Source organism: Chrysochloris asiatica, unplaced genomic scaffold (assembly GCF_000296735.1).
Source record: "Chrysochloris asiatica unplaced genomic scaffold, ChrAsi1.0 scaffold00231, whole genome shotgun sequence".
Lineage (NCBI taxonomy): Eukaryota > Metazoa > Chordata > Mammalia > Afrosoricida > Chrysochloridae > Chrysochloris > Chrysochloris asiatica.
Genome location: NW_006408749.1, coordinates 2,067,587 through 2,083,571, shown reverse-complemented (window position 1 = coordinate 2,083,571; position 15,985 = coordinate 2,067,587). Strand labels below are relative to the sequence as shown.

The window sequence follows — 15,985 nt, the reverse complement described above, 5'->3', positions numbered from 1 at the left end:
AAAAAGAAAGAAAGAAAGAAAAAGAAATTCCAGTTTGCAAACTGGCTCTGTACAGGGCCCTCCTTCACTACTTAGCCAGGCTTGCACTGAACCTAAGGATCAGTCCGAGGCAAAAGTATAGTGATTTCTCAGGTAATTTCTGAGCATGCATCTTGCTCGGCGTATGCATGTAGCTTCATCAGTTCCCCAGTATACATAGTGCTTTTTAAAATCTTTAAGTACATAATGCTTTTTTTTTTTTCAGTTGAATGAATCTATTTAATTTTTCTTTTCATTTTTCCCTAAGCAAGCTAGAATTTCTTTAATTTTAAAATAATGGAATACTGAAAAGTTAAACACTAAATTATATAGTGCTTTAAACAAAACAAAACAAAACACCTCCTTCCTGTCCTTTATTTCCAGACTATTATATGCACTGGAGTCCTGGTGTGGCGCTGTGGGTTAATGTGCCAGACTGCAATGCCATTTGAACTGCAAGGTCAGTGGTTCAAGCTCACCAGCTGCTCCTTGGAAACCCTATACAGGGCCGCTAAGGGTCGGAATCGACTTGATGGCACTTAACAACAACATATGCCTTAGAGACGTTCTTTAGGCCTAGGTGACAACAGGTAGTCACAACTCTGGGTCACTGCCTGATGCTACTCAGCTCTAAGCAAGCTCTGAGACAGGCCAAACAGTGGTGATTGCCTTGCTTCAATCTTTCAAGTAGCACTCGAGAGCTCAGAACAGACATATGTAATACTTTCCTTGTAACATCTGCTCTGCTCAAGTTATAGCCAGAGATCAGGGACCCTCTCTAGAAGTGAGTGCTGCCACTGCTGCTTTAGGCCTAGCTGAGGAGGGTGTGGGGTGCAGGCAGGTAAGGAGAGGAAGCTTTCCTACTCTTTGTATGTCTCCTTGTTCAGTGTTTGATTAGTTGCTGTAACCTTTTTACTGGTTTTCAGAGTTCTGACACTGCTGATTCCACCACTTTCTTCTTTAAAAGTTTTTTTCTTTGCATTTTTAGAGGGGAATAAGAGTGCGCTTAAGATGACTTAAGCCACCAACTCGTACCTCTTTTGGTGTCTTAAATTTGTTGCTATTTACAGAGATAGGAAAGACTACAATAGGAACAGGTTTCAGGGTGGAAGATCAGGAACTGTATTTTGGACATGTTAAATTTAAGATGGAGTCCTGGTGTGGCACTGTGTGTTAATACACCGGACTGCAAAGCCATTTGAATCACAAGGTCAGCGGTTCAAACTCACCAGTCGCTCCTTGGAAACCCTATACAGGGTCTCTGTGGGTCAGAATCGACTCGACAGAACTTAACAAAAACAACAGTGCCTTAATTGTGACAAATGCACCATGTAAGAAACTAACAGGGGAAACTGAGTAAAGGGTGCACAGCAACTATCTCTACCGTCTTCATAATTTTTCTGGAAATCTATAACAACTCCAAAATAAAACATTAAGAACATAATTGCAAGGCAAAATAACTTTGATATTAACCTATAGGATATCTCGCTTAGAATACATGTTTTTTGTTTGTTTGTTTGTTTGTTTTTTATCATTATCCTGGTGTGGTGCTGTCGGATAAGCACTGGACTGCTAACCGAAAGGCTCCTGGTTCCAACCTACCAGTCACTCCTTGGAAATACCTGTACAGTTCGCTATGAGTTTGGAACCAACTTGACAGCACTTAACAATAGCAATCATTATCAGGACCATATTGGTACTTTATTTTGTGTAAATTTCCATGTTGGTGAGATAGGGTTTGGTGAATAAAGAAAAAAAATATTTTCCACAAATAATTTACCTCCCCTTTCTCCTCTGACTCACTTATTACAGTTTCTAGCAAATGCTTCTAGGAGCTGTAAGTATTAGTCTGAAAAATAAGTTTTGTGTTGACATTGGAAGACCAAGAGATAAATTAAAGGGGGTAGGAAGCAGCTAGTTTAGGAAGATAAAACAATACCACTCCTCTCTCTGTTCTGTGTCTCCAACAAGCTGCCTGATCTTTTCCCTAAATCAAAGAGTGTCATAAGCTATAAACTAGGGAATTGAAATGAAAGAAGATCCTCAAAGTAAATCCCATCTTTAAATAATTTTGTAAACCATATAAAACCACTTCCTTTCTTATAAATATACTTCACACCCAGAATCTCCAGTAAAATTCTTCATTTTGAATATTTTGCTTCTAAATGGCACTTGTCAGTAGTAGTGTGAGGCCCTTAATTGTGACAGAAAAAGGGAACTATGTTAGGAAATTTAGATGCCAATTGCATTGGCACTAACGATGGTGCAATTTTAGCAGTCAATGTTCTTAGTAAATGGGAAGATAATCTAAAACATGACCAAAGGATGTTAATAGTGATATTGAGCCAGGAACCACATTCTTTCTTAAACTTTCCCCACCCCACCTATCCTATTTTCTGCACAAAACTATCAGGAGAAAATAGGCTAAATGACATACTTTATTTTCACTACAAAAGTAATGCCTCTATAAAACCAGTTTTTTGAGATGCTCATTCAGAACCTGAGCTCAATGGCATGGGGCCATTCCTGCTGTCCTCTCTTGCACAGAGCATCCCTTCCCTTTGGAGTAATGGATGTCATGACTAGAGTTTGAGTAAGTGAAAACCTTTGAGTTTGTATCTGGATGATTTTTTGATATAATAGCAAGCCTGTGTTTTCCTTCCAGGTGTTTCCTGTTACTTGTTACCCTTCTCCCATTCAGGCCAATTTACCCTAAGGCATTCCTTGCTTCAGAATAGAGACATCACAGCATAAATAATAAGAGAAAAAAATAAAGGAATCAATTGTTGGTTTTTGAAGTTCAAATGGAAACAAACCCAGTGCTCATCAATCTTGGGCTGAATAAATATGCTGTGATATTTTCAAATGATGAAGTTTTATGCAGTCATTAAAATGATCCACAGTATGCACAATAAAGATGTTTAGCAATATTACACAATTCAGTGGAAAAGGACACACCATTTCATAAGGCATGAAATTCCCTTTATATAGTTAGAGATTAATGCGTTTTTTAAAAGTGAGAATTATTTTTTGTAACACCCCAAACCGAATCTATGGCTGTGGAGTTGATTCTGACCTGTATGACCCTATAGAACAGAGTAGAATAACTCGATTGGCTGGAAATCTTTGTAGAAGTAGACTCTCACATTTTTCTCCTGAAGAGCTGGTGGATTCAAACTACTGACCATTTGGTTAGCTGTCAAGCACTATAACCACTGCATCACATATATATGCAATAAAATGACACAGGGAAATCTTCTAAAAGTTTGTGGGGAAATTCCATTTCCTTTTCACTTATTTTTTCCATGAACTTTTTGAAGCCTCTAGTATAGAAGAGTAAATAAAAAGCAAGAGAATAATAACATGGGGTTAAGGATAATGGTTATATTGGGTAGGAGTTACCAGGGAAAAGCAGGGGTATGATGGGAAGTGGAACAAATGGTTAAACAACTATGTAGGTGGTTGTCAAGGCTCTAGTTTTTGTTTTGAGTGGGGGTGTTTCGGGAGCCTATTTAAACCAAAGAGAGCCAGGTGTGAATCAATGATGTGGGTGGCTCTTGAAACAAGGATAATGATTAATCCACTTCATGCACTTAAGGACAAGAGGTAGAGACAGAGATGATGACCTGGAGAGAGAGAGCAGCTGAGGACTCCAGACTCATGGAAAGAGAAAGGCTTTGTGCTGGCAGCCAGGAGGCAGGCTTGTAGAACGTGCCCTTTGGCTGTTTAATTGATTATATATTCATGAGAGTTTTTGTGTACATTCAAAAAAAAAAAGAGGGAATAGAAGCAAATACTGTTGAATGAGCATGGAAGAGATTTTAATCATTGCAATGAAATAATGAGTATAAAACCGATATTATCCCAGATACAGTACCACTCAATTCACAATAAAAACGAAAAACTAAAAAATCTAATAACAAAAAATAAATTCATACCTAAACAATCATTTAAGAACAAAGGATCTTGAATTTCCTTATCCCTTAACCCTATAAAACCAAGAAATTAAATCCACTGCCATTGAGCCAATTCCTATTCACAGTGACCCTGTATAGGGTTTCTGAGGTTGTAAATTTTTATGGGAGCAGAAAGCCTTATGTTTCTCCCAAGGAGCGGCTGATGGGTTTGAACTGCCCACCTTGCTTATCCTATGGCGCCACCAGGGCTCCTTCTTAGCCCTGTACCTTGGGCATAAGTGCTGAATGTGGAACAAGAAACCTTCCTGCCCTCACAGTAATAAATAAAGGTTTTCCAAATGGGGGAGTCAGAGGAGTCAGCAAGGAAGCTGGTACTGATTAAGCATTGTGATTCCAGAGCAGGGGGTCCTGTGTCTGAAACCTCTCTGAGAGGAATTCTGGAGGCAGGAAGAATTGTGGACTTCTCAAGTAGTTTAGGGGACCCAACGGGAGACTGATCCAGAGGACCTGGATCAGAAGGAATGTCTGTGTTGTGTACTGCAAGATGGGATTACAGCAGCCCCAATGAAATTCCTGCGGCTCCAGAGATGCAGGGGGAAAGTCTTGTGTCCCATGGGCTTGAGACGCAAGGGAGTAGCTGAGTGAGAGCTGTACCTATAGAGGCCTTAGAGTGGAGGATGAAGGACAACGCAATAGCAACCAGATTGAGTCCATTGCCAAGGACCAGACAGGATGTAGCTCCTCTGAGCAGATGTCAGCCTCCCACCTGCACCATCCTAATTCCATTCAGGGAAACTCTGAAAACACCCTAGAACTAGATACAACTCTGGAGATAGTAAAAGGGCCTACAATAATAGAAAGAACCTGAAGGGGCAAAGAGAGATTTTACTAATGGCCTGAGTGAAGAAGGTTTGACATAGAAATTAGTTTTAGTTGTAGATTTGGGAAAATTGCATTTCTTAAACAACTGAGCTTGTGGCTGGAGAAGCAAATCTCTGATTTGTATAGGCTGTCCAGTCATTTTCTGGTTATCCGGGAATATGAGCTATAGAAACGAAACACACAGATTACCTTTGCGTTTGACACATAACTGCCTTTGTGACCTTTGGCCAATCTCTGGGCCTCAGTCTCATTTATATAAGTGATAGATAGCATCCAGATTTAGTCTTGGTCCTGCCAATAACTTACTATGTGACCTTGGATCTGTCTCGTCCCTTCTCTGGGTCTCCACTTCATCATTTGTACTACAGGGAAAAACTACATGTTGCTTTTAGCTCCAACGATCTGTGCCTCTCGCTTTTGCATGGTTTCTTCAGACTTCAAATGCACTGTTGTTGTTGTGAAGTGCCGTCAAGTTGGTTCCGACTCACAGCAACACTGTATAGGATTTCCGAGGAGATGCTGGTGAGTTTGAACTGCCAACCTTGTGGTTCAAACAGACCTTGCAGTCCAGTGCATTATCTTACAGTGCCACACAAGTATACTCTTACTTTTTTCCAAAAAGTGTGCAGCCATATTGGATTTGTAGAGGATCATTTAATCAAGTTTATAGCCTGTCACTCAGATGGCCAGAAACAGCTGAGATGTTAACATCTAACCATGAGTAACTAGCAGGATTCCTCTGGGAAGCTAAAATACAGTCAATTGTTGTTCTGTTTCTAAATATTGTTGGTCTGAGTCTCTCCGCTTGAGAGCAGTAGCAGTTTCCAGGGTCATGAATATAATCAAACAGCCCTTCTCTTTTGAATTCAACGTCAATAGAGAGAAAGTGGTGTTGATTTTAGTTTTTAGTAGTCAGTGTATCATTTTTGGCTCCCTGACTATTCTATTTTCTTGCTTATGTGACACCATGGAGGTAGGGAGAATGCAATATGGTAGCTATAGACTTAGTGAGCCAGGAATCTGGGAAAAGGGAGCCAGAGAATTCATTATCAGAGAAGTGTGGAGACAAAGAAAATAAAGGTAACAGTGCATACCAAGAAATATGTAGACTCAAGGCCTGTAGTCTTGAATGCATGGAGACACAGTGCATGAAACCGAGAGTGGCTAAGAACAAAGATTTGAGATTCATATTGACGTGGATTTGAGTACTGGTTATATCCTTTGTTACCTGTGTGACCTTCCTCTTTTTTAAAAGCTGTGATGACAATAACAGTACCCACCCACCTCATAGGGTGGCTGTGAAGCCTAAATAAAAGGTTACATGTATAGGTACTTAGTTTCATGCCTGACACACAGCAAGTACCTAATAAAGCGTACTGTTGTTGTTAAGTGACTTTGAGTTGGTTCTGACTCATAGTGACCCTGTATAAGGTTTCAGTGGAGTGGCTGGTGGGTTTGAACTGCTGACCTTGTGATTAGCAGTCCAGTCAGTGCTTACCCTACAGTGTCATACGAGGACTCCATGCTCTGATTATTAACAATTCTAGAGTATCTCAAATATGGGAGACACTCCTGAGGTCACATAACTCAACCTTTTGATTATATAGATAAAGTTGAGATGCAGAGAGATGAAGAGCCTTATCTATTGGCACATAGCTACCTAATGACGGTACTAGTACTGAGGTCTCCTGAAGTCTTTTCCTAACTTCTTTCCACTGTATTTCACATTCTTACAGATGGTCCCTTTTCTGAGGCAGAATTGTGATGAGGCTCACGTTAGTCTTTGTGTCCTTCTACTCCTCTTTTCTCTATTTTGGTGACTACTACAAAGCTCCAGTTAATTCCTATTTGGGGTAAATCCTAATCTTTAGTGCCAAGAACATTTTCCTCAGCAGTCTTCTTTGGTATAGACTTCTAAGACACCCATTTTGTGCCACACATTGTACTGGATGCTTTGGTCCCTACCTGGGACCCTGCAGTAAGTCCTTGTGTTCTGGCCTTTGGTGCTGCTCTTAGGAGTGAAAAAGATTGTTGTCGGGTTTTCTTATGAAGAGCACAGGATATTTTTCAACAAGATTCCCCTCATCACCACCACCAGCAATGAAGAAAGCAGTCTATGATGAATTTAGGGTAATATCCAAAATAGTTAACTACTAGTCTTTGTGTGGCACTGTAGGATAAGCACTGGACTGCTAACTGCAAGGTGGGCTGTTCAAACCCATTAGCAGCTCCTAGGAAACCCTATACAGGATCACTATGAGTCAGAATAGACTTGATGACACTTACCATCGACAACAATTCATCCTGGGTAGTGATTTACTAGAAACGATTCCAGAATCCCTCTAGAGTAGAATACTGGTAGCCTTCTACTGGGCCATCTATTAACCCCTTTGTTTTGGATCGTGGGGAAAGTCCAAGAGAGACAGGAGCAGTTGAGGCTTAGGGTGTCTGGCCCTGCCAAGGCAACCTCAGTTCTAACCATCACATTTGTTGTTGTAAAGTGCCATCGAGTCTGTTTGGGCTTGTGGTGACCCTACAAAGGGTTTCTGAGGAATGGCCGGTGGGTTTGAACTGCTAACCTTATGGTTCCCTGTCTAGTGCTGATCCTACAGCATCACACCAGGCTCCAGCCATCATATTAAGGATGAGTTAATTAAATGTTTGACCAAATATAAAAGGCTACTTTTTAAGTTGATAATTTTGTATGTCGACAACAACAACAACAACTAATGATGTTATAAATATCCAGATGGACTCCTGGTGTGGCACTGTAGAATAAGCACTGGACTACTAATCACAAGGTCAGAGATTCAAACCTGCCAGCTATTCCTTGGAAACCACATACAGGGTGACTATGAGTCGAAATTGAGTCGACAGCACTAAACAACAACAATAATTTAACAGAAAAAAAGGTCCCCCGACACTACTTAGGGAACTTTGGGCAACAGCAATTTACCTATATTTAAGGACTTAGTTCAATACTTTAGCAATGACACTACTACACTAGAGCATACTGCTAAATGTCCGCCCTGGTACCATCTACTAGTCGTTCTTTTCATGGAGGCTGATGTTCCCATGGTCCATTAGTCCTTTGAACTAATTGTCTTATGCATCTTTGATTTTCTCTATTCTTCTTTGCCTCTAGATAAGGAGAGGCCCAAAGGGGCACCTCAGACAGCCATTTATGAGTTTTTAAGACCACAGTTGCTACTCACCGAAGTAGATGTAGAACACTGTCTTTGTGGACTGTGCTATGCTAATTGAGCTTGATGTCCCCTGCGACTGTAGTCCAGAGTCCCTAGGCCCAGTGACTCATTCCCTCAAGGTGTTTGGCTATGGCTAAGAATTCCTCATAACTTTCTTCCCTGTATGCTCTACTATATTCATGGAAATATTTGCAGTATAAGTGAATGTTATTGTGGTTAAGTGCTATTTAGTCGCTTCCAACTTATAACCACCCTGTATAGGGTTTCTGAGGAAGGGCTGGTGGGTATGAACTGCCAATCTTGTGGCTTAAAGTTCACTGCTTATCATGGATTCCATACATATGTAGAAATAGCCTGGGTTATATGAAGAAAAACGTGGCATCAGGATTGGAGGAAGACTCATTAACAACCTGCGATATGCAGATGATACAACCTTGCTGGCTGAAAGTGAAGAAGACTTAAAACATTTACTGATGAAGATCAAAGAGCACAGCCTTCGGTATGGATTACATCTCAATGTAAAGGAAACAAGAATTCTCACCACTGGACCAATAAACAACATTCTTATCAATGGAGAAAAGATTGAAGTTGTCAAGAACTTCATTCTTCTTGAATCAACTATCAACACTCATGGAAGCAGCAGTCAAGAAATCAAACGGCATATTGCATTAGGCAAATCTGCTGCACAAGACCTTTTTAAAGTGTTGAAGAGCAAGGATGTCAGCTTGAGGACTAAGGTGCGCCTGACCCAAGCCATGGTATTTTCAATGACCTCATATGCATGCGAAAGCTGGACAGTGAATAAGGAAAACCATAGAAGAATTGATGCTTTTGAGTTATGGTGTTGGAGGAGAATACTAAAAGTGCCATGGACTGCCAAAAGAACCAATAGATCTGTTTTGGAAGAAGGGCAGCCAGAGTGCTCCTTGGATGCCAAGACATATTGTCAGGAGGGATCAGTCACTGAAGAAGGATATCATGTTTGGTAAGGTGGAGGGTAAGAGAAAAAGAGAAAGACCCCCAATGAGATGGATTGGCCAAGTGGCAGCATCGATGGACTCAAGTGTGTCAACAGTAGTGAGGTTGGCCCAGGATTGTGTAGTGTTTCGTTCTGCTGTGCATAGGATTGCTATGAGTCAGTACTGACTCAATGGCACCTAACAACAATATATATATATATATATATATATATATATATATGTTTGTGAATATAGTCCCATGCTCCTATCCACACTTGTTCAGCTTGTGTCTATCTATGTATGCATTTGTAGATTATTGTTATTATAATTATTTCAGGACTGTGTATATGATAACACTTAACTCTGTTGCCTTTAACTCTTGTAGTCCTCCTCGTCTTTCTTTGTCTTCATCATTTTTTTTTTTGCTGACTTCCCATTTATTGTATATAGGCTTTCTCTTTCATCCAAGTTAACCTCTTGATGTTGTTGTTAAGTGCCATCGAGTCAGTTCCGACCCACAGCAACCCTGGATAGGGTTTCTGAGGAGCAGCTTGTGAACTTGAACAACTTACCTTACGGTTCAAATCGATTTTGCAGTCCAGTGCATTAACCCACAGTGCCACACCAGGACTCCAAGGTTAACCTCTGGCTGTGATTTACTCTACCTTCCCCTCCCATCCCTGGGAAAAAGAACTAGATGGTTCCAGGCTACAACTACTGCCAACTGCTCTGAAAGGGATCATATTAGAAAGACCTGGATAGAGTGGGAGAAAAATGTGAAACAAAACTCAAAATCATGAAAAGACTGGGATTACTGGTCAGATATAGGCTGATGGAACACCTGAGACTATGGCCCTTAGTTACCCTTTAGGCCTGGAACTAGACTCACCTCCATGACTCAATTTTCAACCAAATAATAGACAAATCTCCAAGAGAAACAATAACTCTAGGGAGGTACATACCCCTTAGAACAATCAATTACGTGAGATCAAAAGTGCAGCATGGGCACAAGGATAAAGTTCAGCAGGCAGGAAGGATTACAAAAGAAGAATGCAAACAGGATACACAGAGAAGAAGTGGGGATTGCAATCAATGCCATGAAACAACATGTGTATGGATTGTTGAGTGAAAAACTGATTTGCTCTGTAAACGGTCACCAAAGTCATCATACAAAGTTTTTGTTTGTTTGTTTGTTTTTAAAGTCAGCTCTGGATGTATTCTGGTAGGGCTTTAGGCTTGGTGCTGACAAAGTGAATCAACCAGAGCTGGGCCCAGTACTCTAGAAGGTGGGCCTGGCACTTACACAACTATGCTCCATGCCAGGGTTCTAAGACAACTGGGCATACGCATGAAACCCTTACCTAATGACAAGTGAGCAATATATGTTGTTATTTGTTGTTAAATGCTGTTGAGTTGGTTCTGACTTATATCGACCTTGTACAGGGTTTCTGAGGAATGGCTGGTGGGTTTGAAGCACCAACCTTGTGGTTAGCAATCCAGTATTTTTCCTACAGCACCACACCAGGAGTCCGAGCAATGTACAGCAAGCATTGCATTATTCCCAAGGTTGATAACATTTTACTGCCTCAGCCTTCAAAGATTTTGACTAGCAAACACCGCAGGATCCTTTAGACACAATGCCTTTAGATGAGGTATCTTTTTATGCAATGGATTGATCTGATAGTACTCTAAACAGGAGCAGAAAGGAAACGTCTGTGGGAGTTGTTGTTAGGTGCCGTCAAGTTGGTTCTGACTCATAGCAACCTCATGCACAACAGAAGGAAACACAGCCTGGTCCTGCACCATCCACACAATTGTTACGTTTGAGACCATTGCTGCGGCCACTGTGTCAATTCATCTTATTGGGAGTCTTCCTCCTTTTCGCTGACCCTTCACTTTACCAAGCATGATTTCCTTCTCTAGGGACTGGTCCTTTCTGATCACATGTCCCAAGTATGAGAGACAAAGTCTTGGTCTCTGGCGGTGGGTGGGGGCACCAATATCTATCTTCTTCAACCATGACAATTTCCCATATAGTCCGTCTCCTTCTCCTTGTCTTATGAGGTAAGTTTTTTGTTTTGCTTTTTTTAAGTTTTTATTGTGAATTGAGGGATAGTCTACATGAGAGAACATCAGTTTTACACTAAATGTTTCAATGCAATGATTACAATCCCTTCCGTGCATCATCATTCAACAGTATTTGCTTCTATTCCCTTTTTTTTTTGGGGGGGGGGTGTACACAAAAACACTCAGGAATATACAACAATTTAAACAACCAAAGGGCACATTCTGTAAGCCAAGTCCAGGCTGCCAGCACTCAGTCGAGTTAAGTTGTTTTAAGAAACCACAAAAGTATGAGATCTCAGTAATGACTCTCCAAAGGCATATTTAGCCAATGTTGTTTTGAAAAAGGAGCTTGTCAAATGGGCTGCATAAAGATGATAATTAAATTAAACAAAATTAATTCCAAGAACTACTGTTATGGGATTGACTGATTACATAGGTAGCTAAGACCCACTAACTACCATTTTCCCTGATGGACTAGAATAGTGCATTTTTGTAATGTACTAATAAGTAGTAAGGAGTCCTAGTGTGGTGCTGTAGGGTCAGTTTGAATTGCAAGGTTGGCAATTCAACCTCTACGGAAATCCTATACAGAGTTGCTAAGAGTCAGAGCAGACTTGATGGCACTTAACAACAACATCAACAATAAGTAGTAATGTGGTCCTGTTCACAGAAGTTCTTCTTTGCATGTGCTGTAAATCAGGATGTACAACAGAGTCTCGGCATGAGTTCAGGCCTGATTTCCTCCCCCACCCCCCAGAATGCTTCTCGCTGTGCTGTGCCACAATTAATCAAGCTTTCTAGGTTTTATTTAATTTCAGGACCCCAATAAATTGGTTTGTACTGGCATTAATCCAGCCCTGATAATTTCACAGCCGTGTGCTTGGAAACTGTTGCAAGTTTGCACAGGACTTAGCAAGCAGGGAGCTGGGGGAGAAAGCATAAAAGAAACGCTTGTTTTGCTTAAGTTCCATTAATATTGAGGAAAGCTGAACCCTAAGTGACAGAAAAAACATGGTTTAGCACATGGACTTTGTAGCTGGGAGTGGGCTTGCTCTGTGTTCTGGATACCTCCCCCAACTCATGGCAGATTTGAAGACAATAAAATAAAATAAACCCAAACCTTCAGTCTGACATTTCTCTTTGTCTGATTGTTCTCAAGTTTTTGTCTCTGATTTCACAAGAGTCCCTTGAGGAATAAACACTGGAGCCCATAATCTAGTAAAAGGTTCATTTGGGTTTAGGCTTTTTATTTGTAAAGATATGATTCTTGGAGAATTTTATTTTCTATTTTGGCTGACTTTTCTGACTGAGAGGTTACCAGGAACATTCAAAAGTAGGGAGAGGGAGGGGCTCCTAATGAGACTAGATATTTGGGGCCTCTTGTACAAATTAGATACTGTGGAGAACAATCCCAACTACCTAGTCTTGCAGGCTTTCAGAGGCACAGCAATATCTCTGGTGCTTGTGTTCCAGAATGTCCTGTAACCAGAGAAACACAGGTTAGCAAGGGCCAATCAGTTGAGTAAATGGGTTCCTGGAATATGATTTCAGAATCAAAGACTGGTGAGGGGAATGAAAAGATCATGAGGTTCAATTTTTACATTTTACTGATAGGGAAAGTGATGTCTACTGGGGGCAGGGGGTTGGGTTATGACCCTTCTAAAACAAAGACAAGAATAGAATCAAGAGTCATAACTCTCAGTTTAAGAATCCTGCTGTGTTCTGATGTTTCTTCTGTTGAGTCAAGGACATTATATTATTTTGTAACATGAAAAACAAAAACAAAAACAAAAACTTGGATACTGGATCACATGGCCAAAGTGAGAGTGGCTGTTTCGAATTTTTAGACTTTCTTGGCCAAACTCTCTGGTCATGCAGATTCTTTGCTAGGTTTTTGAATCGTCTAAACACAGAGAAAACTGGAGATGAGTGTTTGACTGTGTCTACAGGATGCCTAAACAGACAGTTGATTCAGTTAAAAAAAAAAAAAGTATTCATGTTGCTGGTTTGGCAGCATAACCAGTTGGTAGACTGACTTTTTCACTTTTTAACTCCTTGAGAGACCTTGTGGGATAGAAAGAAAAAATCCAGCGTGGTTGTCAGAAAACCTGGCCTCCAGGCCTGGTTGTACCACTTACTTCCCTTCTTTGGGCCTCAACATCCCCCTCAGTAAGTTAGGGTGGCTATGAATTGGAATCGACTTGATGGCTGTGGGTGTTTTTTTTTTTTTTTTTTTACAAAGTTTTTACTGTGAATTGAGTGATCATTTACATGGGAGAACATCAGTTTTACACTCTCCCTATCATATTTCGTTTCACTGTGATTACAATCCCAACCACGCATCATCATTCAAAAGTATTTGCTTCTAGTCCCTCTGTTTTTTTGTGTTGTTTTTTTTTTTTTTTTTATGTATACCAAAACACTCAGAAATATACAGTCATTCAAACAACCAAAGGGCACACCCTGCAGGCCTACTCCCCGGCAGCCAGCACACAGCCCCTCTACTTCCATGAGTCTAGAGTCCCCAGCTATTTCATCTCTCTACTTCATCATCTCTGCCTCCTTTTCTGGTATCGCTGCTTCTTTGAATAGGGTCCTGCGCTCTGCTCTGGCTCTTCTTCCTTGATGGTCCCAAAGTCCTCTGCTCCGGGACTGCAAGATCAACCACTCCCCCCCTTTTGCTACAAAACATCTACCTTTACAGTTGCAACAATCACAATCAGTCATGATAACAATTACTCACTATTGAATCATGAGGTTTATCCCCATCTCCTTTCACCAGCCCCATCTATACAGGATGAAAACCACTCAGTGGAGATTATACCTTCCCCCACATCCTCTGAAATTAAACTCCCTCTTGAAAATATGTAAGACAGTCACTTCGCGCCTTTATATGCCCCTCCCCTACCCATTTTAGGTAGCCAATGTCTAACTTGCCCATTCCTATCAACCCTGTGTACAGAGGGGATGAGAATGATCCTTGCTGTGAAGATTCCTTCCCTCTTGGTTGCTATTTTAAGCTACTACATCCATAAGTATAAGGTGATCTGGTAGTGTAGTGATTACGAATCAGGCTGCAAACCACAAGGTCAGCAGTTCGAAGCTACCAGCTGTTCCGCAGGAGAAAGATAAGGCTTTCTGCTCCCGGAAACTCTGTACAGGGTCGCTATGAGTTGGAACCGACTCCAAGGCACATAACAACAACAACAACACATTCATAAGTATAGGGCAAGTTCATCAAATTGTAGCAATTTACACTTGTTTTCTTTATCAATAATTTTTTTTAATCTTCTGCTATTCAAGTTCTGATCATCCAGTCATTGAAGCTAGGTCAAATGTGCACTATCTGCAAATATGGACATTCTTTTGTATCTCCCTTCACTTCATATCATCTGGATACTTCACTCTCAGTTCTAGCCCACTGTGGCTATGTCCTTGTCCATGGGCTCAGGAGACCCCAGGTCTCACCATACTTCTTTCTGGCCAGCCAGATCTCACCATACTCCAGGTCAACAGGAGTCTATGTAACGTGGTCGTGCGTGGTCTGACTCAGCCCAGATCTTCATTGCTGTTTTCTCCCCACTTCCACTCATCAGTAGACCAAAGTGGTCACCAGCAAGATTACATGGCTGCTCGTGTATTCCCTTTGGGTTTCATTCTTGGAAGGGGGTTTGCCCTGAAGATTTGATTGCTTGCCTTGATGATTCCCTGGCAGACAACTTGCTTGTTCTTGTGGTAGCCAATCAGACTGCCATTTTTATTTTGGACTTTTCCTACTGGTGTTTCTTTCAAGAAGTAGCTTCTCTTCCTGTAGCTGCTCCAGGCTGGTCTGCTTGTCTTTTTTTTTTAAGCATTAGAAAAAAGTGATTTATTGCTTTTTTATTCCAAAGTTTGATGGATTTACTTCCCCCACCCCCAAAAAAGGATAGAAGTTTCCAAATTGCTTAGTTCAGACCAAGAGTGCAGAGGTGGGAACTTATGCCTCTGGTAGTCTGGCCACAGAGTCAGTGTTTGCAGCGTATATGCCCTGACACTGCATAAGACAAGTTTCCCCAAATTTGTATTACTGCCTTCAGAGACGAGCTCCTTATATACCTCTCACATGGCAGACACTTGAGTCAAGTTATACAAGTCACTGGGATAGTACAGATGTTGGTTTGGTGTATATACATATATACATACATATTTTGCCCTCCTGCTATAAAAATGAAAAATTTCAGTTACTTTCTGATAAGTAAATTGGTCAATAAATTCATTTTTTCCTGCTTCTACTTTACACAAAGCTACATATTCAACCCAATACCTTTCTAGCTGCATTTTATTTTCTGTTACTAATGCTTGAAGTTGCTGTTGTTGCGTTTATCTCTGCTTTGCTATAGATTTGAGCAAGTTTTGAGCATCAATGGCCTTCATCTTCTCATTTTCTGCTTCTTTTGCAAATTGGTCAACAAGCCCAATTAAAACACCAACTATTTTCTAAAACTGGCTGATTTTTCCCACAAAATCCTTGCATTCTTCCTTGAGCTCTACAGTTTGCTGAGTAACCTCTGGGTCCAGCACTCACAGTTTGTTCAGTTCATCAAAGTGCAGCCCTGCTTCACACAGGACATCCTTGACCACAGCTGCAGGCCATGTAATGGTGGCGCACTGCAGTCCAGGCTGATGTTTGCAGCAGCTATGCTCTAAGGTTAGTGATACTCTGCTAGCCTACTTACTGGCCTCTGCTGCTGCCATGGCTGCAGTGTCTGTTTACCCATGACCTGATTGTCTTTGCAAGTGAAAATTTCCCACCTCAGAAGATTCTGGATGGAGATCAGGATTCCACTTAAGGTCCTATACAATAAAAAAAAAAAGCTCCACAAGAAGCCTGTTCACTGGGAAAGTTCTAGCTCCCTTTTTAGGTATTCCAGTCAGTTATTGGCTGAGGACTGACTTA

General features: G+C 41.0%; 1 pseudogene; it reads right to left on the bottom strand.

The window, feature by feature from the left end:
• LOC102820593 overlaps positions 1 to 15,783 on the bottom strand; it is a 66,011-nt pseudogene extending 50,228 nt beyond the window's left edge.
• Positions 15,784 to 15,985: the final 202 nt, after the last annotated feature.